This window comes from Kryptolebias marmoratus, linkage group LG17 (assembly GCF_001649575.2).
Source record: "Kryptolebias marmoratus isolate JLee-2015 linkage group LG17, ASM164957v2, whole genome shotgun sequence".
NCBI lineage: Eukaryota > Metazoa > Chordata > Actinopteri > Cyprinodontiformes > Rivulidae > Kryptolebias > Kryptolebias marmoratus.
In genome coordinates, this window is record NC_051446.1 from 25,290,555 (window position 1) to 25,315,408 (window position 24,854).

Here is a 24,854-nt window from a genome sequence, read left to right on the forward strand (position 1 = left end):
ATAACTCATTTCCACCGTTAGGTGTGGAAAATGTTCCAAACGAAAACACTGAATTCTCTTTTTGTTTTCACTCCAATTATCGTCTCACCTGAGCTGCAGCCCATCTAATGATGCTAGATTACTCTCTCTCGCCGCCGTATTTTCACTAACAAAGCAGGAGAGAGCAGGATTCAGATCCAATCTGTGTGATGAGAAGATCAGAGGCTGCAGGGAGGAGGCGCCGGCCCTTTAAGAGCAGCAGCGAGGGGAGGGCTGTGCATCCATAAAAGATGAGTTTACTCAGTGGTCAGGGGAAGACATGGTTAAAAGCTCCTCTGCACTCCGGCGTGCTCTCATCACTGATATGGATGCTCTCAGAGGGAAGGGATGAAACTGGAGCACAAAAAGCAGAGCGGTAGAAGAAAAGTGCATGGATTAAAGAAGTGACGGTCGGAGGACGGGAAACAGTTGCATCCAGGTGGAGAATGGGCAATTCCTCCTTCCCAGGCATGTCTCCTCTCTCTCCGTCCGTTCTGTAGTTGCAGGTATTTCTAACTTGAGTGCATTTTTTTTTCTTTACCTGCTGGGCAACAACTTCTGCTCACCTCCACTCTTCCTCCTTAACGCTGTGTGTGTGTTTTATTTTGTCTGTAAATCAAAACGACTTGTCTGAGTTAAACTGTAGTTGGGCGCACTGCAGTGCGTGAAGAGGAAAAACTGGGGCAGAGTCTTGAAGCGTTCAAGTTCTCTTTGATTTAAATAAAAAAAAAAAGGCAAACTGCACGCTGAGTAATCAGTTTTTAAGTGCCGCAGTCCATTTAAAATGCAGCAGAATCTTCTTTGAAATGGCACTTGGAGCTGATATTGAGTGGACTGATTATCTGAGGACGGGTGTCTGAGCTTGTTTACTGCCTGTGAGGACGGGAGGCTGTAGATGTTCTGGCTCTCAGTACGATGCATCTGGGGAAGTGTGAAAGAGCTCTATTGATGGGTTTACAGAGGAAGAGATGGAGGAATCTTAATGCTGTAGTTAAATATACAAGCACTTTTTGCTGCAGCAGCAAACGGGGAAAAACGATGAAAGCAGTTTTCGTTCTTGTTGGATGAAGGCGCCTTTCTGTTTGTTACTGAACCATGGATGCATTCTTATTTATGTGGCATCATTGAGGCTCTGCAGATGTTTATTCCTGCACAGCTCTTCAGTGTTTCAGTCAGGCGGAGGTTCTGGACTCTGACTGGACCGTTGCAGCACCTTCTTCTCTTTGTGAGCCGTTCTGTTGTAGATTAGCTGCTGTGTTTGGCATCATCGTCCTGTTGCTTCGTGACCCAGTTTGTCGGAGAGATGGCCTCACATTGAATCCTTCGGTCTGCGTGAGCCCAAACCATCAGCCCTCCACCACCGTGCTGTGGTTCATAGTAGTCCTCTGCTGTGACCTGGAAGCTGAAGCTGGAATGGAACCAGCTTCCCTGTTGGTTGGTTCCAGTAAGAGTCTTTAAGCTCCGCCCCCGGGACTCCAAAAAATACAACATGGCGGCTTGTGTAAATGAGTTCCTGCTGGCTTTAAGTCAGAGGCAGTTGGTCTGCTGTTATAACATGTTTAAGGTTTATATTTAACCTGTTTTTACTGAAAGAACCAACGTTATTTTAGGTCAGTATTCTGTGACTTTATCAGTGAAACATTTTACTTCCCTGTTCTGCTTTGAGTGCAACGATTTTACTGCTAAACAGCGTAAAAATATGTTAATAAGTTTATATTAAATGTTGGTTTAAGAAGCAGTATTTTAAATATGTATATTTTTCTTATTCTGACTTGTTTTTAATAAGTTATGTTTGTTTGTTGCTGACATTTACTGCAACAGCTGGACGGTATGAGCCGTTTGCTGCAGTGCATTCTGGGTAAACCTCTCCACTTTAGTCTGGTTTCGGTCCAGAAGTCTTTGTGGTTCCTTCAGATGAAACTTGTTCAGCCTTTTTCTAATTATCCTGTCATGACCTTTGACCTTTAACCTGGAGCTCATTGCGCGGTCTGACCTTCAGGGTGAATCTGCTGTGAAGATCAGCAGCTGTCTTAAATGTCTCCTCTTTCTTTCTGTAGAATGATGGACTCTAAATGACCTTTGACCCTTCCCAGATTGATTCTCTGAGGTCATTGCTGATGTCTTTCCGCCCTGGCGTTGTGTTAACACTCACCTGTAGCTCCAGAGCAGCAGAACCTTTTGTTGTTATCTGAGGTTGTAATCACAAAAATATAAAATTATATTTTTTCCTGAACATTTTCTGAAATGTAAAAACCTTTTTTTTCGTTTCTCTTTGAAGACAGGATTGAGTTTTGCATCATTTATATAATATGAAGCTCAGTTTTTATTCACTTTATGCATTTTGTAGGAGCAGAAAAAGAAAAATCCTTGTTTTGGCCATCAAGAAACTGATTAAAAATGAAACTGAAATGTTCTGGAAGTGCCTTCACTGTAGAGCACAGTGTTCCTGAACAGGCTCCCAGTTTGTTGTAAAATGGCTGCATAACTTCCATAAAATGAGGCTTATCTCTGTGATTTAAATTAAATTATAATGCGGGCGCTGCACGGGCTGATAACTCTGCAGGAAGGCACCACAGTGGAGGGTTGACTCTATCTTCAGTCGGCGTCGATTTACACGATAACCTCCTCGTTCTCTGCTCCCCGCACCAATCTGTGAGTCTCAGAGATGTGGGGATATGCGGCGTAAGATATTTTAAACTTCACAACTGTATTTATTAAAGCTGTCAGGTTCTAAACTCAAACCGCGGAGAAGATTAAATCTGAAGCGAGCGTTTTGAAACGGCCCTTGAACGTTTCAAACTTATCTTTCACGTCGCCTCCCTGACACCCTCCCCACGTCGCCGCCAGGGTTCGAGAGGGGTGGGCGGGCGACAAATAAAAGCTTTCACAAATTATGAGTGACTGGGGAGCAGAAGAAAAGCAGGAGAGGCCGGGCGAAGGATCTGTCAGGCGTTTGACGAGCTGCGGCGGTTTCTCCGTGTCAGCCTGATCAAACTCTGACTTCTGGGAGGAAGGAGATGAAGAGCGAGGAAGCTGACGATTTCACGTTTCCTTCAGGTGACTGTAAGGTTGACTTACTGATCTCCTGGTGTGGCAACTTTCCACTTTTAAATCAGAACAACAAATAATCTTTAATCATTCCGAGTTCAGATGATTCCCAGACGCGTCAGGTTATTAAAGCGGGAAAAACATTAAAAAACAAACTAAAATAAGAAAAGATTTCCTGTTGAAACAGTTCTGATAAACGCTCTTCGCTTTAGGACCTCTCAAATGAAAACATTTAATATTTGTGGAATTTAGTGTTTCCAGGGTGCAGTTATCCTAAAAATAAAAGAATATTTCAGTTCTTTAAACTCAGTTTCTCTCCAACTTCGTATTAAAATATTAATTTACTGTTATAGACCTGCAGTCTGTCCTCTCTGTCCACCTGTCCACCTGTCCCAGTCTCTGTGTCCACCGGCCTGTAGATGCAGGTTTAACATCTTTTCACTCCATTGTTATCATTTCCTCTGCAGTTAATAAAATATTTAGAATATATCTGTGGCTTGTATTTTAAATGGAAACAGATAAATTTGTTTGTACCTTTTTAGTACATTAGTTGATTTTTAATAATATTATTTCTCAGTTTGAAGTTACTTTTGTGTCTGTGCTGGGGATGACCCTCAGCTACTACCACACCACACTTCATCCCACTGTCTGTAAAGTAGTCTGGGTTACGGCTGCGGCGGCCATTAGAGCTGCACGTTGTCAGCCCACGTTCCCCTCTGCTGAACCAGGAGTGGGCATCAAGGTCAGAAAGAGTCAGTTTGATCGATCGGATGGATTATTATCATGCAGAACATGAACGCACGGTTCTCCAGACGTAACGGGTCAGGATTTATCGCTGTATTGAGCTCACAGATTTGTGATGAGGATAAATTTGCGATACACTGCGCCGCCTCAGTGTGTCCATCTTTGTCTGTCCTCATGAGGGTTCAGACCTGGCTGGAAACGTTGTTGCTCCTCCAGAACCAGAGGCTGGCTCCTCGGGATCCGGAGTCTGGCTCCTCGGGATCCGGAGTCTGGCTCCTCGGGATCCGGAGTCTGGCTCCTCGGGACCTGGAGTCTGGCTCCTCGGGATCCGGAGTCTGGCTCCTCGGGACCTGGAGTCTGGCTCCTCGGGACCTGGAGTCTGGCTCCTCGGGACCTGGAGTCTGGCTCCTCGGGACCCCGGAGTCTGGCTCCTCGGGACCTGGAGTCTGGCTCCTCGGGACCTGGAGTCTGGCTCCTCGGGACCTGGAGTCTGGCTCCTCGGGACCTGGAGTCTGGCTCCTCGGGACCTGGAGTCTGGCTCCTCGGGACCTGGAGTCTGGCTCCTCGGGACCTGGAGTCTGGCTCCTCGGGACCTGGAGTCTGGCTCCTCGGGACCTGGAGTCTGGCTCCTCGGGACCTGGAGTCTGGCTCCTCGGGACCTGGAGTCTGGCTCCTCGGGACCTGGAGTCTGGCTCCTCGGGACCTGGAGTCTGGCTCCTCGGGACCTGGAGTCTGGCTCCTCGGGACCTGGAGTCTGGCTCCTCGGGACCTGGAGTCTGGCTCCTCGGGACCTGGAGTCTGGCTCCTCGGGACCTGGAGTCTGGCTCCTCGGGACCTGGAGTCTGGCTCCTCGGGACCTGGAGTCTGGCTCCTCGGGACCTGGAGTCTGGCTCCTCGGGACCTGGAGTCTGGCTCCTCGGGACCTGGAGTCTGGCTCCTCGGGACCTGGAGTCTGGCTCCTCGGGACCTGGAGTCTGGCTCCTCGGGACCTGGAGTCTGGCTCCTCGGGACCTGGAGTCTGGCTCCTCGGGACCTGGAGTCTGGCTCCTCGGGACCTGGAGTCTGGCTCCTCGGGACCTGGAGTCTGGCTCCTCGGGACCTGGAGTCTGGCTCCTCGGGACCTGGAGTCTGGCTCCTCGGGACCTGGAGTCTGGCTCCTCGGGACCTGGAGTCTGGCTCCTCGGGACCTGGAGTCTGGCTCCTCGGGACCTGGAGTCTGGCTCCTCGGGACCTGGAGTCTGGCTCCTCGGGACCTGGAGTCTGGCTCCTCGGGACCTGGAGTCTGGCTCCTCGGGACCTGGAGTCTGGCTCCTCGGGACCTGGAGTCTGGCTCCTCGGGACCTGGAGTCTGGCTCCTCGGGACCTGGAGTCTGGCTCCTCGGGACCTGGAGTCTGGCTCCTCGGGACCTGGAGTCTGGCTCCTCGGGACCTGGAGTCTGGCTCCTCGGGACCTGGAGTCTGGCTCCTCGGGACCTGGAGTCTGGCTCCTCGGGACCTGGAGTCTGGCTCCTCGGGACCTGGAGTCTGGCTCCTCGGGACCTGGAGTCTGGCTCCTCGGGACCTGGAGTCTGGCTCCTCGGGACCTGGAGTCTGGCTCCTCGGGACCTGGAGTCTGGCTCCTCGGGACCTGGAGTCTGGCTCCTCGGGACCTGGAGTCTGGCTCCTCGGGACCTGGAGTCTGGCTCCTCGGGACCTGGAGTCTGGCTCCTCGGGACCTGGAGTCTGGCTCCTCGGGACCTGGAGTCTGGCTCCTCGGGACCTGGAGTCTGGCTCCTCGGGACCTGGAGTCTGGCTCCTCGGGACCTGGAGTCTGGCTCCTCGGGACCTGGAGTCTGGCTCCTCGGGACCTGGAGTCTGGCTCCTCGGGACCTGGAGTCTGGCTCCTCGGGACCTGGAGTCTGGCTCCTCGGGACCTGGAGTCTGGCTCCTCGGGACCTGGAGTCTGGCTCCTCGGGACCTGGAGTCTGGCTCCTCGGGACCTGGAGTCTGGCTCCTCGGGACCTGGAGTCTGGCTCCTCGGGACCTGGAGTCTGGCTCCTCGGGACCTGGAGTCTGGCTCCTCGGGACCTGGAGTCTGGCTCCTCGGGACCTGGAGTCTGGCTCCTCGGGACCTGGAGTCTGGCTCCTCGGGACCTGGAGTCTGGCTCCTCGGGACCTGGAGTCTGGCTCCTCGGGACCTGGAGTCTGGCTCCTCGGGACCTGGAGTCTGGCTCCTCGGGACCTGGAGTCTGGCTCCTCGGGACCTGGAGTCTGGCTCCTCGGGACCTGGAGTCTGGCTCCTCGGGACCTGGAGTCTGGCTCCTCGGGACCTGGAGTCTGGCTCCTCGGGACCTGGAGTCTGGCTCCTCGGGACCTGGAGTCTGGCTCCTCGGGACCTGGAGTCTGGCTCCTCGGGACCTGGAGTCTGGCTCCTCGGGACCTGGAGTCTGGCTCCTCGGGACCTGGAGTCTGGCTCCTCGGGACCTGGAGTCTGGCTCCTCGGGACCTGGAGTCTGGCTCCTCGGGACCTGGAGTCTGGCTCCTCGGGACCTGGAGTCTGGCTCCTCGGGACCTGGAGTCTGGCTCCTCGGGACCTGGAGTCTGGCTCCTCGGGACCTGGAGTCTGGCTCCTCGGGACCTGGAGTCTGGCTCCTCGGGACCTGGAGTCTGGCTCCTCGGGACCTGGAGTCTGGCTCCTCGGGACCTGGAGTCTGGCTCCTCGGGACCTGGAGTCTGGCTCCTCGGGACCTGGAGTCTGGCTCCTCGGGACCTGGAGTCTGGCTCCTCGGGACCTGGAGTCTGGCTCCTCGGGACCTGGAGTCTGGCTCCTCGGGACCCGGAGTCTGGCTCCCTTCGGACCCGGAGTCTGGCTCCTCGGGACCCTGAGGAGCCGGAGTCTGGCTCCTCGGGATCTGGAGTCTGGCTCCTCGGGATCTGGAGTCTGGACTGTCAGCCGGACTCTTCCTGTCCAGAACCGCAGCGCAGGTCCTCCCAGAGAAGCTGAGGAGTGCGGTGGGATCAGAGAGACGCCTTTGCTGCTGAATGTTAGATTCTTCACACTCGGGAGCAGAAGAGTAAAACATTAATTCCTCACTGTAGTAACACGATACAGCTCGTAGAAATGTTAATTTTAAAGACGTTTTGTGGTAACGATGCCTGCTCTAGTCTTTTCTGTGAATTCAGACTTTAAAAGCTCTTCTGAAGCAGGTCTGCAGTCCCCAGTTGTGATTTCTTGTTTTTTAAGATTCTCAGCACGTTGACCAAATCAGCCAATCGGCTTCTCCGGCTGCAGCGCTCACATTTCCACATCTCACTCAGATAAAGAACAGCAGTTTGTTTTTGTTCTTGAAGCCAGCATGGTTTTCCCTGTTGTCCTGAGGATCTGTGAGAGAAGCTTCTGGATCATAAAAACATGTTTTCACCACAGAGAGCGCAACTTACTCAGACCTTCGTGTAGCTTTAACTTGCTGAAGAGCGGCGCTCTCGTGGGAATGTGCTTTTTTTATTTTATTTTGGGAGGAAATGTGTTGAATGTGTGAGGTTACTTCAAGGTCTTCCTCCTGCTGTCACACATTCAGAGCCTTTCAGCTCTCTGGGAAATCCAGACTGTAGTTTGATTCAAAGATGTTCAGATTTCTCTTTCTAAACGTTGCATCATTTCGACCGTCTAAAGTTATTTCTTCAGTGATTCTGGGAGAAAGAAGCCCATCAGATGGCATTAATGTCAGCCGTCAGAGCCAGACGCACAGCTGGAGTTTGTTTTATTACATTTTATTGAAGCAACATTTGGATTTCAGGTCTTTGACTGAAACTCAGACTCTTAATGTGTGATTTACGACTCGTCTGTTGGCTGAATTCACAGGAAAATGACGTCTGACCGCTTGGTGTTTGGTCTGTCTGCAGTTTTTGGTTAAAACTTAAAAACTGGTTGTAGTTTAGTTGAAACTGAGCTCTGATGACAGCTGGAAAACTGAGGTTTTACTGACTGTAGTGGGATGTAGTACTACTAAATGTGGTATTAATTACCAGGTAAACACTGGGCTGTATCACAGATATATCTTTACTGACAGGAGCAGCTGGACGGTTTCACATGAAGACAGCAGGTTTCACCATTAATAAGCTAAATCTGAACATATTTTCACAACTATTTGACTATTTTTTTTTGCTTTTAACTGGTTTATTTGTATTTAAAAACCCAGGACATATTGTGGGAAAGTTTCTAAGCACTAAATTTGCAAACATTAAACCAGTACAAACTTTGATTTCTGTTCTCGAAAAGGAGCGACGTCCTGAAAGTAGAAGAGAGAAACAAATAAATATCTTATTACTAATAAATATTGATCGTCGGTTCACCAGGAGGTTAAAAAGTTTCAGGGACCTGCGAGGCGAGCGACCTAAATGTTAAATTTAGGGTCTGAAGAGTCCAAAACTCAGCAGTTTTTGAGGCTAAATTGTGAGATTTTTTTATTTGGCTTTTTGGCAGATCTGGGAGAGTTTTCATAAAATCAGATGGAGGATTTATTTCGCCAAGAGCAGGAAGCATGTCCCAAACCTGAAGGAAGTCATCTTGGAAAACAGATTTGAAACGGGTTCTTGGCATTCTTTTTGGCGTTCGATTAAAATATGTTTTATTGGAAAATGAGTTAGCTGGAGAAGAAAATGAGTTTTGGTTTTGTGGTTCGGCTGGAACAGATCGGCTGCCATCTTGAAACAGTGTTTCAGCTGGATGAACAGATTCATAATAAACACCTGAATATAAACGAGAAGCTGCAGTCATCTGTCAGGTTTCACTGCTGGCTGAAAGTTGAGAGGGAAGACGTGTCTGTAAAATCAAACAGTTTTCTGTTAAAGCCCCTCACATGCTGTTGGCTCATATTTCCTCTGCGCAGCCTTTAAAGAATGATTTCATCAGGATGACAAGTCTCGCCTGTTCCTCCATATTTCTGCCACTCGGGTCCCCAGCCTGAATTCAAAGGCAGTCTGCAACAATATCGGCTTTCTTCCTTCCATCTCTGTCTCCACAATCTGATTTTAGCTGTGCTGAAAGTAACATTTTCTTCCTATCACAACATCTCTGGTTCTTATTTTCATTTCCCCCTCCGTCCTCCTCCATCCAGCTCCGTCCACGAATCAGAAAATGGGTCCAGGCGCCGTTTCAGGCTATTTATATGTTTGAGCCATCTATCTTGATAATTGACCAGGGAGGGGAAATGTGACTGTGATCAGTGTGATGCTAATACATTCTGCCAATTTGACACACTCCTAATCCTCTGGGCTGGGGTTTCCAGCCTGCAGCCATCGCAGGGAGGGGAGTGTAGCGCTGCGTCGCGGTGATGGGTGGGTGGGGAAAACACTCCAGCTAAAATGGGACTCAGGAGTGTTTGAGTGGGCTCAGACGAAGAGGAAATTGGTCCTTACAAGCAATATGGAGACATATGGATGGATGGAGATAATCACAAATAGTTGTTCTGTATTCTGCTGGTTGCAGTAAATCACATTAAAAGTTTAAAAATGCACCTGGAGAATAAGGACGGGCTGATTTCAGGCGTGACATCCTGTTTGGTAATGGGATCTGAGTGTATTTACCAGAATATCTTGGGACTTTTTTAGGTGGCCTTTTAGACGTACAGCCCCACTTCTGGAAAAGGTAAATAAATGTAAAATAATCTCATTTTATTCTCGGTAGAACGTAATATCAAACGCCGAAAATAAGAAAACTTAGAGAAACTATTAAGGTAACTTTGAATTTCGGGTGGTGCAGTGGTTAGAGCTGACGCCTCCCAGCAGGAAGGTTGCAGGTTTGCTTCCCAGCGTTTACATGATCTCCCTCCTGTTTCCTCCCACAGATCAAAAACATGCAGGTTAGGTTAAATGGTAACTGTAAATTCCCCGTGATGGACTGGGAGCCGGTCCAGGGTGTCCCCTGTCTCTGGAGATGGACACCAGCTCCCCGCGACCCGGGGAGAGAATCAGATAAAGAAGATGGATGGATGAATTCCAGACCCCTGAGTTCAAAGGTCACACAGTTTAGATGGTCGGTCTGAGGTCTGAGACACTCATGAGACCAGCAGGTTGAGTTTGTGCCGATAACTGATTTACATTCCTAAAGAATATGGTCTAGTTACCTGAGTGTGTCATTCTAAGCCTGCTTGATAGATCCAATAATTGATTAATACTCTGATCTGATCCCTGATTGGCTCGGGGCGTCTCTTGTATCTCCAGCTGTCGGACTGGGCTGAACATGGCGGCTCGTTCACCTGTAGTCTTTGTAAATACGAACTCTTTCTCTCCTAAGCACACCAGGAAGGTCATAAGAGGTTGATATTTAGTTTTAAATGGACCGAGCCGACCCCTGACCCCCCTCCAAACATCCTGGTTAGAAATGTGAAAGTTACCGGTTCAAACGGAGTTACACACAAACACGTTGTGACAACGTATAAAATGTCAGAAATGAGAGATTACATAACGCTGGCAACTGTAGGCAGTTTTCTCTGTCCTCTCACACATGAGGCATAAAGCCTGCTCAGATATCCTGCCAGACGTTTCCAGATGGGATGAAGGATTGTCTGAGTCACTCACAACATTTGCATAGTTTATCAGAAAGCTGTACCAGAAATGGGCAGGAAAAAAAAACAAAAAAGAAACTTCAAATGTAGACGAAGCTGCTGCACAAACAAGCCCTGCTCAAAACACGATGTCAGCTCTGAAATGACACAAAGGTATTATCACATCCTTAAAGCTCGCATAAAGAGAGAACTTGTGAAACGGCGCAGCTGGAGTGATGGTGTGATTCCTCCGAGGACTCGCTGCGACACAAACACACACTGTGGTGTCATTTAGACCCAAAGTAAAGGAAAGAAGGGGGAAAACTGTGACGGCTGTTGCAGTCATTAAAGGGAAGACTGTTCTCTGCAGTTCTGGCGTCTATCTGCTGCAAGGTGGAGGTTTGGGGAGGGTAATTCTGCTCGGGGCTCATGTGCAGAGCAGAGATAGAGAACGAGAGGGAAGTGGAGGGAGAGATAGAGCTGCTTCATTTTCAGCTCTTCCCCGTAGACCGTAGAAAGGATTATACTCACTGAGAGAGAGGGAGGGAGATGCACAGCCACTGTCTTAGCTCTCACTTCACTCTCCTGCCTCCATCACACACCACTGTGCAGACTAACACACCACTGCCATGTAGGACCTCGGCCAGAAGGGGACACTAACCTGCACAGGATCACGAGCCAGGTATGCTTCATCCATCCATCCGTCCGTCCATCCATCATCCATTCATTTCTGATTTTTAGGGGTTTAGCTCCAGCCCCTCAGCCTCTGCAGCCTGCATGCACCAAGATTATCCGGCTTCTTTGCATCGCCCCAAGAGAACCACGGAAAGATAGCAGGGGGGGAGAGAAGCCAGAGAAGAATTAGAGAAGGGGGTCATCATGTGGGGAAGGAAAGTATGCAGCTGACCTTCACGTGGGGAGGGGGGTGCTCCCACTTTGATCAGAACCCGTCCTTTAGAACCTACATCCAACAACTCTTTCCACGTTCCCCCAGGAGAGCGTTCGTAATAATCAGACGTCCTCGCAGCTCAGGGGACACGGTGCAGTTACTTGAAATGCAAATGAGCAACAGAACTGATTATTCACTCTTGTGAAATTAATTTGTATTTGTCACAGAATCGGCATGCTGTTTTCTGCTGGTTGCACATGCTTTTAGTGCAATCGCAGCCTTCATCTGAGATCTTTATCGTATTTGAAGTTCATGCGAGCAACACTTCTGCCTCCCAGTTAGTAAATTCTTTTAAAGTGGATGCGTGGTGTTTAATTTATTCTGGTGACTCAGAAGGTGCAGCGTCTGGTTTCACTTTGATGCCTGCGTGGTGTTCGCTCGTACGTCTCCAGACTGCGGGGGCCTCTTCCCTTTCTGGAATACTTTGGGATGAAGTTGTCGTTGCCTGGAGAGGAAGAGCGAAGCGAGCGAGGTTTTTAATCCGAGTCACTGCTGACGTTTTCCTTCAGATTCCTTTGATCTGCGAGTCTCTGATGGAGCTGAAAATCAAACTAATCCCAGCGTTCGGATGGAACCGTGCCGCTGTTTATTTAGACCTTTTATGATTCAGACACTTTTGTCCTCGTCTTTTAGATGATATAGAAACCTGCGTTGACTGACAGACTCAAATCAGGTTTGTTTTGTTTATAGAAACATGAATATGTATTTTTGTTAAATCCGTACACTGACTGTAAACTGAGGCAGATTCACAGCGTTTATTATGGTCCAAAATAAGAACAACCTGCCTGATGGAAAGGGTTTAAGTTTGAACTTTGAGCAGTACGTCCCTGAGAAATCAGATGTAATATTTTGTATTCCTTTCACCTAAAGTGTCGTCTCATATGGCAGATTAATATAATTTCAACACCTAAATGGTAAAATACTCACAATCTTATTAATGCTAACATAATTTAACAAAAATGCAGCAAAAACTGTTTCAATTCAACAGACTGAATGTAATCCCTGCTGGCAAAATGAGCCGCGATGAGGAATTTTTAAATTTTATTTTCAAATTCTCCATCTTAAAGCTTCAAAGTGATCTGTAGTTTGTTGAAATTTGGTGATTTATTTCCTGGCAACAAGCTGGTTTTGTTTGCAAACTTGATGTTTATTGGTCTGGAGTCATCGGGAACACCAGCCCTTTATTTACAAAGGTGAATCGTTGAGCTTCACAATGAGGCCAAACATTATACGAAGGGACTTCCTGACAGGTCAGTTGCTCAGTGCATCAAAAATCAATATTTTCCGTTTTCCCTGCAGCCTGAGCTCCTTCTGACTCATTCTGCCAGCAGAGCTCACATTTCGTACTTTAATAAGGAGCCTAAAACGCCGCCTGTAAATAAGGTAACGGGCGCCGCTGGAGGAGACGGGCTGACACGCGGCTGGTTGTCGGTAACTTCCTGCGTCCACGTGCCGACACCCGCTCTTAAAGTTATCGTTACCTACTGATGCAGCATAAATCCCTCGATTATCAGGTGCCTGATCATTTAAACTGATGGTTACACAAAGAAAAACTGACCTCAGAGCAGCTTGTCTAAGTGCATCCAGCAGTTGTACCTGTTTATTATCACAGCTTTAAACCCACTAACATGAGTGTAGAAGTCAGCCTAGAATTAACAAATCGCTGTCAGATTTGTCGTCCAACTTAAAGCTGCAGAACCTTCAGGAACGTCTGAACCTGCCTGTTCAAACCAAATGGAAAGCCCTTCACTCTGTAAATAAAGGTGGTGGACAGAGGCGTGTAGATGGGAATGTATTTAATTTCCACCAGGATTTCTTTAAAGCGCGTCGCCCTGTGAACGATAAACTGCTCGTTGTTATGAACAGATGTGACAGTACTCTGCCATATTTAGTTGACCCAAAAACCAGGCCAGCACTTTTACTTCCAACTGTCACATATCATCTGCTGCCTGGCGTCAGTCAGGGTCAGAGAGAAATTAGTGCCTCGGTCTAACCGACCTTTGGTTTGTAAAGATTACCACAGGTTAGTGGTTGGTGACGGAGTTATTACTGAAGAGCTTCCAAATTCAGTGTTTTATTTCTCTAAACTCCCCTCTTTTATGACAAAACCATATTTAAAGGGTCTAATTATAAAACACATCAATTAAACAGTTGAAACAGTGAATTTACTTATGACTAATTTAAAGAAAAATACAACCAAATTTCTATAGTAAAACTTCCATAACTTTAATAAAGTTGAAGCTGAAGTGGCTGAACAAACACAGACCAGCTGTAAAATACAAGCTTAAGATTTCTTCTTTTTTCTCACCATAATAACCGATTTCTAAGCACCAGACATTGTTTTTAAAATTACCACTTTTGGGGTCGCGCGTCTCTGAAAAAAATCAAAGATTTATTTTTTCTCATCGATATTTTTGGTCTGAAACGGCGCTACGACTAAAGACATGAAGTGTCAATTAAAGTGTAAAAGAAGAACCTGGATGTCCAAGCAGGACATAAAATAAATAACATTTGTTTATTTTAGGAGCCGTGTTGATAAGAGGTCGACATGATTGAAAATAATGAAGGTTTATTTTATTGAAGGAGTGTGTGTGTTGGGGATGACTCTCAGGTACTACCACCCCAACATTTAGCTCCGTTAGTAACATGAAGTTGTAGACATTTTTGTGTTTGACCATCTTGAGTTGACTTTGTTTCATTCCGATTCGTCCACTTTTTGTCCATCTTTCAGTAACAGAGAGTAAACTTCTTACAGCGTACAGTTTTTTCCTGTCTGTCCGTCTCAGCGGTGGTAGTTTCTGTGGTGGTACTCGTTATTAAACGTGTGAGAGCCGCTGCTCTGCTCTACACCTCTGCATGCCAAGTAGACAATAAATATGTTTTAGTGCTTGAGATGCAGCTGAATTGTCTGTAACTTGGAGTTCGATCAGCCCGAAGGGGTTTTGGAACCATATTTAGACTTACGACTATATTATTTTAATTGAAAAGTAGTTGTTTGGTCATGCAGTAATGAACGGATGCCAAAGACAGATAGACTTAAATGAAAGTGTCTCACTGCCAGCACCCCCAGAGGTTGTGTATCCAAAAGCAGGTGGTTATAACTTCTGGGTTCATTTGTTTCCACCAGAGTAGGAGGGGTGATGGTTTCAGGAAACGAGGAAGAGTGAAACCCCCGCAGCGCTTCCAGAACACCAGCAGCCCATCCTCTCGGGCGTGGCCTCCTGTTAAACGTGATTGGATTGTGTATTTGTCTTCGTCCTCAGGGGGGAGGCCGACCTGCACAGACTCTAGTATCTGTTCTGGCTTCGAGCCCACGAGCCGGGGGCTAAGAGGAGACGGGGGACATGAACGGTCCAGAAGAGATCAGGATAACGAGCAGAGACGGAAGTAGACTGCAGTCTCTCCCAGTCTGCTTCTGTTAGTGATGCTGGAAGGAGACGTAGAAGCACTGAACTGAATCATTCGCTGCCTCTGATTGGAAACTGGGAAGAGTTCAACTTTTTTCCTTTTAACACAGGAAGCAGTGACAAGTTTTACCTCAAGTCCACAGGATTAGAAACCTAACAGGGTGACATTACACGAGCTGGTTCTGGCTTTAAACTGGCTCCAGAGTTCCTCCTTCGTGATGACAGATGAAAAAGTTTCTGTGGCGCCGGGCAAAGTGTCAGGACGAGCCTTGGGATCTCAGGGTTTACAGGATATATATTTATTATCAGGAATGGAACTGAGGTTTAAAAACAGGGTTTCTGCAGCTTCTTAAAGAGCCTCAGTTTTAGGTCCAGCATTGTAGACCTTTAAAAGAGATTTATTTAAATCTCAAATTTGTATGTTTGTTCAGTCATTGCGTCTCCCTTCGGGCCATGGTTCCGTCTCTCTTCAGGCCATGGTTCCGTCTCCCTTCAGGCCATGGTTCTCCGTCTCCCTTCAGGCCATGGTTCTCCGTCTCCCTTCGGGCCATGGTTCTCTGTCTCCCTTCATTAGTGTCCACGTGTCCTAAAACCGAACAAACCCTCTTTATATTTGAACACTGGAGGGACGGTGGTGGTTTTTAGTTTGCTCCTGGGTTCTTGAGTTTGACTGAAACATGTTTCAGTTCTCCTGAGAGATTCTTGATTTTTCACCTTGGACTCCACATTTCCATTAAATCGACAGGTTTAAATTCTTCTCCAGTGTCGAGCGGAGGAACAATATTTCTGTAAGGTAAAAACAACAACAGCTCTGTCACTTACAGGGAAAAGAACATCTTGGTTTGGTTAACGTTGATGTAAAGTAGTTTTAAAAACTTCTTGACCAAGTTTAAATTAAGTATACTAATTCTTAAAAGACAAGATGGTGACCTGATACCTGATGTGTCCTCATGTTTCTGTGCATGCCGATAATTTGCCCTCCCTTCAAAATGACACTCAATTAAAAGATCTTTCTTAAAGACATAGATTGGTTTTCCTAACATTTATTTGTTGAGGTTCTGTTATATTTCGAAGACTCACTTACGCCCCAGGTTCTGCTGAGATGCAACTGAAGTTATTCTTAATGAGAGAAATGGATCATTTAGACGAGGTTTAGCCATGTGTATCTTCTGTTTCTGCACCTTTTGACTCAGACTTCTTGCACAAATACAGAATCTTGTTTAGAAGCAGAACCTTCCAGCTGGCTGCCTCCCAGAGCTCAGTGTGAGATGCCAATCAGTGCCCACTAATAGATCTGGATCCCCGACTCATCCTGTCCCACCGTTCACTCAGTGACATCAATTATTTCACATCGTGTCCTGGGCTCAGACGAGCCCGAAATATCATTTTCTAATTACCAGGACCTCTTCTCAGAGGAGATTGCAGTGTTTGGAGACAGAGCAGCTTCTGTCTTTAAGGAAAACGTTAAATAGGAAGGTGTTTGAGCCGTTTATCCTGCAGGGGATGCCTCAGTTGCATACCTGCTCTCTAAAATCCTTTTTTCATCCGAGGTCCTCACCGTGCAGCCTCTCGTGTTGGATTAACGTCATCAGGGACAGACCACATCCTGAGTGTTTGCAAATTGATGCACAGCGTGTCCCAGAGATTAGTGCTTGAAACCAGGATGACCTGATGTAAATGCAAAGTTTTATTTAAAATAAAAAAAAAGAAGTAGCCGTAGGGTCTTAAATTGACTGAGCTTGAAGTGTGGCTCCAGTCAGAGGATCAGAGAGGGTCATAAAGATGATTGAACCTCTGCTGTCTTCACCAAACCATCCAAAATTAAAATTCTCTTTGAAGACGGCTCAAATTCAGGATGGGCTCTGAATAATGTGGGGGAATCAGCAGAGTGGGCTTCTCTCTGTGTAACTGACCCAGTTGGTCCAGATTCTTAAAGGTGACGCCCAGAAGAGCGTCCCGTCTCAGGCGTGGTTCAGAGCGCCGCTTTAACGTCTCAGAGACTTCCCGTGGGATTGATTCTGCTGCGAGTTTAATCCAAGGCACGGCCATCTTTACCGCCCGGCGCAGAACCTGGAGTCACTTTTACAGAAGTTGAGCTAACGTAGCTGAGCGTCATCCCCAACAACAACTCTGTTTGTCAGCAAAATATTTCATAAACCATTGGACAGATTTTAATGAAACCTTCAGGAAGCAATCATTGTGTTAAACGGCAGATACTTTTTAAAGAAATGCAATCGGCCATGCCTGTACAAAACTAATTACCAAGAAGGTAAATAAAAATCCAACGAGGCTTCAGCCATCTTACTGTAGCCCACAAACTGGATTTTTTGCCAGAATGCGTCAAAATCTATCTATTAGAGCACAAGTTCTTCTAAGAGTTGTTCAGTATAACTTTAAGTGAAGCAGCTATTATATTTTTTTAAATAAGAAATGAATATTGATCAAAACTAGAAGAATCTGTGCTGTCTCATGTTGACCTCTATAACTGATTAAAGTTCAATTCAAGATGGCCGACACAGAATAACTCTAACTCAGACTGTGTTATCAAAAATTGGTGTGGTAGTAGCTGAGAGTCCTTTCCAACTCATACTCCAAGCGCTCAACTCAGACTGGCTGTAAGAGTCGTTCTGATCTTTGAACATGAACACATGAGATCGTCAGAACATGACCTCAGCCTGAAACTCGACATGCATTCCTTCATCAGTGTCTCTGCTTCTCGCTGTATTTTAAAATCCTGAACGTGAGGCTGGAGCTCGTGTTCGCAGCTCGCCGCAGGCAGACCTTCTGGAGGTGTTTTGGCAGCTGATTAAAGCTCCTTAATGACCTCCTGCTTGTGGAGGGAGGTGTGTTGAGTTGGGTCCTGAGGAGAGGTCGGTCTGTGGTTCTGTTTTATCTGGCGAACACACAGAGTCCAGCTGAAGGGAACAAAAACACAGAAACTAATATAATAAAGAAGTTTTAAACCTGGGCAGTTCACATCAGTCTGCAGGAGAAGGTTCTCAATGTGAGGTCGAGTTAGCGTTAGCAAGCAGCTAAAAGCTCAACGATGTTATTGGTGCAGAAACATCCAAACACGTTTACAGAATCGTTCTTGTTCTCCTTGGTTCTGGCCACCTTTCTCACCCGCTGCTTCCTGTTTCCTGGAGGTAGAACGATCTCTCCACGCGGTTCTGATCTCATGACTGGTGCTTTTTATGACTGGGTGTTAAAACCAACAAATTAGTTTAAATTGTTCCGATTCAGCTCAGAATGTTGTCCTGCTGAGGCTCCAGCTTCTGTTTCTGTGGTTTTAAGTCTGTTGATGTATAATTTGACCTAAAAGTAGTAATTACTAAAATAAAAACTCCTATAAATGAAAGCTTATCACCTGCTGCCTTTTACACCCAAGAGAATAACAGTTTTACTTGTTTTGATCAACTCTTGAAAATGTTTTGCACAATTTCAGCTGTAATTTATGAATATTTGAAGTTTAGTTAAAATGGGCAAATTCAAAATAATTAATGCGAACGTCACAGCAGTATTTTATTTTATTTCTTAAGTACTGGCACCTTGTCGTGACACGCCAACTTGTTCCTAATGGTACTTTTTCCAGTAGGCGTGTTTTTTGACACACCTGCTGCCCCATTGTACTTTATTTTGAAAGGATTGTAAAGTGGAAACTGTGGTCAGGAGTGACTGTTTTGGCTTAAAATGGACATTCCTGGTGTAATTCCATGCAGTCATAAGAAGCGTTTTAGGGATGGCTCAGCTACTACCACATCAATTTTTCATTAACATGTGTCCAGTGATCCATCAGATATTTTACTAACACACACAGAGGAAAACCAGGAGTGGATTTTGGTTATTTGTGTAAAATTCATGAAGAAAAACTCCCCCTCCGTCATATTTCGTTGGCTTTGATGAACTAATTGGTCACGCTGAGACTTCTAACTGGAGCTTTTTCATCCTCTGCCTTTAATGAAAACAGCTGAAATAAATTAAAACGCCTGCTGGTCGTTTTGCAGCTTTTGTTGATGGATAAATGAAAAGAAGTGAATTTTGGGAATAAATCTGCGTTGCAGGGAAAATGGAGGAGTGATGAACTCTTTTGATGCTGGGTGTTAAGGATGAACACAGTTACAGATTTATAAATTAAAACTAATTCAGCTGCATTGTTTTGGAGGGAAATCAGATTTCAGCTTCAGTGTAAATATATTGACTGACGGCTGCATAAAGCATCGTATTAGTAACAAGGTTATATTATTATTTCATATATTTAAGCTCTAAATGGATGAATCAGTTTTTAATTTGAGCCATCTACCCCGTTTCCCAGCCACTTATCCATGTTCAGGTCTTTAATTAAATTAAGCCATTAGGGATTATCGCTGCACACGACTGCCGGGAAGCTCTGAATGTAAACAGAAGTGGGCTGAGTCCTCCCCGGGGGTTCTGTTGTAGTACAGTTAAAATGATATGACACATTAGGTTGTTGTCTCTGTGGAGTTAAACCGTCTGACAGGTTGTGGGAACACTTACTGTTTCAGCTGCTCATTAAATCCTTTAGTCTTCAGACTATGAAAATAAAACGTTTAATAAATGTTAGCATGAAGGAGATTGAGCAAAGCGCCTCGTTGGTTTCTGAAGAACTTATTACACAAGTTTTAATTGGCTGAAGTTCTTTTTAGGCAGAATTTGCAATTAGAAACACCCTTAAATATAATTTAACTACTTTAACTAAAGTAATAGTTTCACTTCTGACCTCTCAGGGTTTCCGTTTGAAAATAAAACTCCAATCTTTACCTCCACCTTCTGTAGTTCCCCCGACTTTAACGAGGTTTTAGTTTCTATTAACACGAAGCTTTAAAGATGGCAGCCATTTTTTACAACTCCTCTGTGTCTGTCAGCAAAATATCTGAAGAACCACTGGATGGTTCTTTAAGTAATCATTAGTTTTACAGCTGCTGTAACTTTTATTAAATATTTAACTTTATTAAAAATAAATAAATAAATCTGCTTCGGCTGCTGGCTACTTTTAGCTTCCAGCTAGCATTTTGCTCCTGTTAGCTTTTAGCTAGCGTTCTGCTTCTTTTAACTTCAGAAAATCCATTCAACTCACACGATTGTCACAGAAAATGATTTTACTGTTGTTAGCTTTTGGAATGAACCCAATTCAAGATGGCTGCCATGGTTGATCATTTTTCCAGACATGAAGCTAAATTTGGCGTGGTAGTAGCTGAGAGTTGTCCTAAACACGTCCTCTAAGTCGGGAGGATCAGCAGTTTCTGTTTTATTAAACCTTTCTGATATCCTGTGTCCTCACAGGAGGACATTTGTCCTTTTTCTGAAAGATTAGCTTTTAATTGTCATTATTCTAATTATTCAGAAACATTTATTTGTTTTTGAGGTGAAAATAATCCTGAATAACTGGAGGAAACTGAAGAAGCTCAGGACTTCTGTTGTCTGCTGTCACGCAGCTACGATTCAATGACTTTTTCAGAAATAAATATTTGTCCTTTACAGCCAAAAATTAAAGGCCTGTCATTGAACCCGCCTTAGTTTCAGATGGTATGTTCAGAGTTGTTGTCATTGAGCTCAGATTATTTATTGTGAACGACTCTCAGCTATTACCACTCCAAATGTTAGCTCCATGTCTGTAAAGGTTGCAGAGTTATTGATATTTTTGGCTGTGGCAGCCATCTTAAATTGGGTTGGCGTCAAACATTAATCATGGCCTGATTACCGGCTTCGAGGTGTTTAAAGTCACAATGTCAGAACGACTCCATTTTGTTTGTCCTCTGGTTTAAAAGCCTTTTTAATAAGACACCTGAGTCGGCGCTCTGCGATGATCACCCCTGTAGGTGAGCCTGATGAGGGAGTGACCTCCTTTTTTATTGGCTTCCTTCGGCTGCTCTCTGATCCTCCTGCTGCCAACACTCTGAAGAAATTTAGCATTCAGCAAAAGCACACGTTGCTCCAAATATAGCCTGCGCATTTGCATTTCGATCGGGCTTTTATTTTTCATTGTGAAGTGCCCCGGGGAGCCGGGTGTTGTACGTCGTGGCACGCCGCCTTCCTCTGTAATTAATCGTATTTAATGAATGAAGAACTCGTGACGGCGAGTCGGAGAGAAGCAGCGTCAGGATCAGAAGTCCTCGCCGTCCCGGCAGCCGTCCACTCGTCCTGATCGATGAATAAATCAGGATTTAACTGCTCAAACGGAGACTGAAAGAGGAATCAAACATTACTGATGTCAGTGCATAAATATTTATAGGATAATAAATTCAGAGGATTCAAATTCCATCCCGACAGCCATCAGTGGGAGTCATGCTAACGAATAGATAGATGTTGTTTTGGTCCATAAATATAAATAATGCCCACTGCCATGCATCTGTTAGCAAAATATGTCATGAACCACTGGATGGATTTTAAAACTGCAAAAGTAATTCTAGAATGGGCATTTACAGTGAATAACCTTTGGAGCCAACCCAGTTCAAGATGGCAGAACTTATCCTGGTCTTAGAAAGCTGCAGTGGTCCTGGAGGACGAGGAGACGTCTCCCAGGTTCAGGACCTCACTGGGCTGCTGGTGGTGGGGACTATTAATCACTCTGACTGACAGGGTTACATGAACTCCTGGTGAAATTTGGGCCAGAATTCGTCCAACGTTTACAAACACGTCAACAAAAAAATAAATAAAATTCAGATCGGTTCCAGACACCCGTGACAAGTCGGGCCGTTTTGAAATAAAATTTTTCAACACAAGTGGGAAAGCTGAAAACTTTCAGATAGTTTAAGACCTTCTTTTAAATCAGACCCTCCAGGATTTCACGATGTTGCGATCGCAACTATTAATGCAAAATCAAGCAAACCCCGCGAAATCGCAACTTTTTGCAACTTTGCCCAAAACACCGCAACTTTAACCTAATATTTATTGTTTCTAAAGCGATTCGCCACCGTTTCTGCGGTCTAGTCTCTTCTTTGTGGGTTTGTGTAGCGTGGAATACAAAATAACCCCAAATAACTCAGGAAGAAGACACGTGACGTCACTTCCTGCAGACCAGGGACAATCCAGAAATGCTCATGAATGTCAGTTTAGACAGATCAGATCATGTTTCCTAAAACTAATCAAGGAAGTTGGTGTCTAAAACCTTTAAAATGTATTAAAGCCTGTGCCCATTTCCTGATAAGAAGCACAGAAAGAATCACTTTACTTTAAACCAGCAGATACAAATACTGTTTATATTTCAAATACCTGCAAGAGATGCAGTTATGGTTGATCTGTTTATTTCACTGTTTTTTATTTGAATGGCTGATTCGAGCTCTAAAACCCCCGCGGACCTGCAGAGCCTCCGTTTAGCATCAGTTCAGGGTGAAATAAACCCAACTGTCCGTTTGCTGCAGCGCCACACAGTCTTCATCAGGAGGCTGTTTGCTAACTCCCACAAATCACAGCTCTCAAACCGAACCGTCCACAAGAAAATAATTTGAAGTAAATTTTTTCGACAAGCACAGACGAGTATAAATGATTAGATCTCAGCCCAATGAAACCATAAAACTAACAAATAGCTTCTGTCAGACCGCGGCCGGCTGTGGCCAAGGTTATACTACCAGCACGTAGGCGCCATAAGACACTTTCAGCCTGTAATAATAAATGTTCTGATGTGGCCTTGAGCAGCATTTGGGAACGAGTCCAGGACCAGTGAAGTATACCACCAGCAGCTCAAAGACCATCACTCAGGAGGTCTTTAGGCTTCTCTTAACTTTTAATCAACTCGGAGGCGCCGCTCGTGAGCGTTGTTTTAATCATAAACATCCTCACTTGTCACTGAAACTAGAAAATTATTAAATGTTTGATGCAGCTTCTGCCTGAAAATCCAACATTCATCAACTTATTTATTTTTTTTTACCTCTAAAGTCTGGTAATGATTTGGGGCGTCGACTTGTAGCAATCTAAGCTGACAAAATGGCCGACTTTTTTGATGTACGAACTGTAGAAGAAGAGCAAAGAGAACCAGGATCAAAAGAAATGTTAAAGCCGCTGCCTGTGGCTCGATCGGGTCACCATGGTAACAACACACCTGTGTCTGTCGCTCCCTGACTGCACTCTTAATAAGACAGGTGGTAAAAAGGGTGAATTGGCAGCAACGTCTAGTCGTCACACGTTAGTTTTTATTTATTTTTATTTATTTTATTTATTATTTATTTTTATTTATATTATTATTACAAGGTAAAAATACCCTTCATGTCTGATACGATGGAAGTCAATGAGAGTTTGGATGTGAGCCTTTTTGCACTCAAAGCATCTACAGCAGAGAGGGAGGAAGAAGACAGAAATACCTGCGTGTTCATTTATAAACTGTAAGAAGTGTAGACTGAGAGAGAAAAAAGAGTTTTTGAAAGTTCAGAGGTGACGTCGCAGGTCTGAGATGTGATGATTTTTTTTTTTAACATGGTTATTCATATTATTTAAAAGGACAGCTGGGTCACAGTACAACTCCTACAATTTAACTTGAGCAGAATTGTCCTCCAGAAATACTAATTAAGTCCAAAACATCCCTTTCTGTCTGGGGACTAGCTCCATTAACGATCCTAAGTTTACATTTGATCTCGCTGTTTCCCGTCTACTCCGGCGCTGTCAGGCTTCAATGACTTAAAGTTGGATGATCTGTGACCTGACCGTTCAGGCTGAGGTCATTTTGAAGAACATTTAGATATGTATCAGATTAGGACAGTGGTCTGAGTCTGGTTTGACTAAATTAGATTGGTGGTGATCACTGTCATAAAACAACAATATGGGCAACAAAGACTGATTTATGTCTCTCACAAGTTTAACATCCTGTGGTTAAAATCCTAAAAACTTTATAAAACTCAAACAGGACCGGGTGTAGAGCTCCTAACAAGTTTTACCAATCGTTTGGTCGAAATCCTCGTTGTCTAAGGAGAAATTTCATCTACGTTGTGAGATATATAGCTACCAGAAGTTATGGCGTAGTATTCCCAATTAAGTCTCATGTTTTAATGTATTTTTTACAGGACAAGTAGTCTGTGAGTAAACAGAAGATTTAAATCTGCTACAAACTCTGCAAGAATCAAGAAACTTGTTCTCTCAGGGCTGCAATAAAAGAAGTTCTTGCAGCTTGTTCTCGGCACATCATTGGTCAGAACTTCGACGTGGGCGTGGTTAATGCAGGAGAGTGGAAAATGTTGACTCGTGAAGTATGACAGGTCCGGACCAGAACGAACTCTGTTCTTGTTCCTGCTGACTTGAGTAAACAGGTTTCTCGGTTCTTGTGGACTCTGCAAAAAGCTGAACGCTCCTGCTGCCCTCGAGTCACCATCGTGCTTCAATGACAACCTTAGCTGAAGATTTTATGTATTTAAGTTGCATCCGAATAGTTAATCTTGATATAAGTTGAGGATAACTTTATAAAAGTTTAATGTTTTATAATCATTCATGAATCCAGTCCCTCCTAAATGTTGTTGAAGTAAACTGCAGGCGTTTGTTTTGTGAGCCTGAAATACAACTTCCACCCAACGGGGGCCTGCCTCAGCATTAAAGATTCAACATTGGGCATAAAATAAGACAATTAAAGGGCAATTCATCAGCTAGACTGGTTCCTCCGCCAGCAGCAGCCAGGCGAGGCCAGGGGCATGCTGGGAGTTGGTGGCAGCCCATTAAACCACCACAAGGAGCAGCAGTAACGACATGTTGGGAGTCCAGGGAAAAATGGAGCATCGCGCTGTAGCTGCCGTCACACATGAAGGAGCAACGGCCTGAATGAAGGAGGAAAGTTGCTCTGATTCGATGTGTAAAATGTTTAAAAAGCAGATCAGGCTTCAGGCAGATTTAGCTTCAACTATTAATACTGCGGTGTGTGTAGTTTCCTTCAAATGCTTCAAACCTGATATTTATGAAGACAATGAATGGACTCCTCTATAACTACTGAGTGGAAACGGCCATCTTTAATAACAACACAGGATGTTCTGTTTTTAAACTGACAGCAAAGAGTCGCATAATCTGAACCTCATTTTAGGTAAAACTGAGTTTCAGTTCATTAACAGCAGGAACCTGTAAATCCTCTAAACCCGGTCCTGTTTGGAGCTCTAAACCCGGTCCTGTTGGAGCTCTAAACCCGGTCCTGTTGGAGCTCTAAACCCGGTCCTGTTGGAGCTCTAAACCCGGTCC

The 24,854-nt window shown here is 45.2% G+C and overlaps 1 protein-coding gene across 4 annotated transcripts in view; it reads left to right on the forward strand.

The window, feature by feature from the left end:
• The first annotated feature begins 297 nt into the window (after positions 1 to 297).
• The window catches only part of zgc:114120 (uncharacterized protein LOC619267 homolog), a 97,912-nt gene continuing 73,355 nt past the window's right edge, over positions 298 to 24,854 (forward strand). For 2 of the 4 annotated variants that reach the window (XM_037980671.1, XM_037980674.1), the window contains exon 1: positions 10,837 to 11,016. The gene's annotated coding sequence lies outside the window, so the exon portion shown is untranslated. Of the gene's footprint in view, positions 525 to 10,836; positions 11,017 to 24,854 lie in introns of those variants that run through there. The other 2 variants (XM_037980672.1, XM_037980673.1) reach the window with 2 other exon arrangements.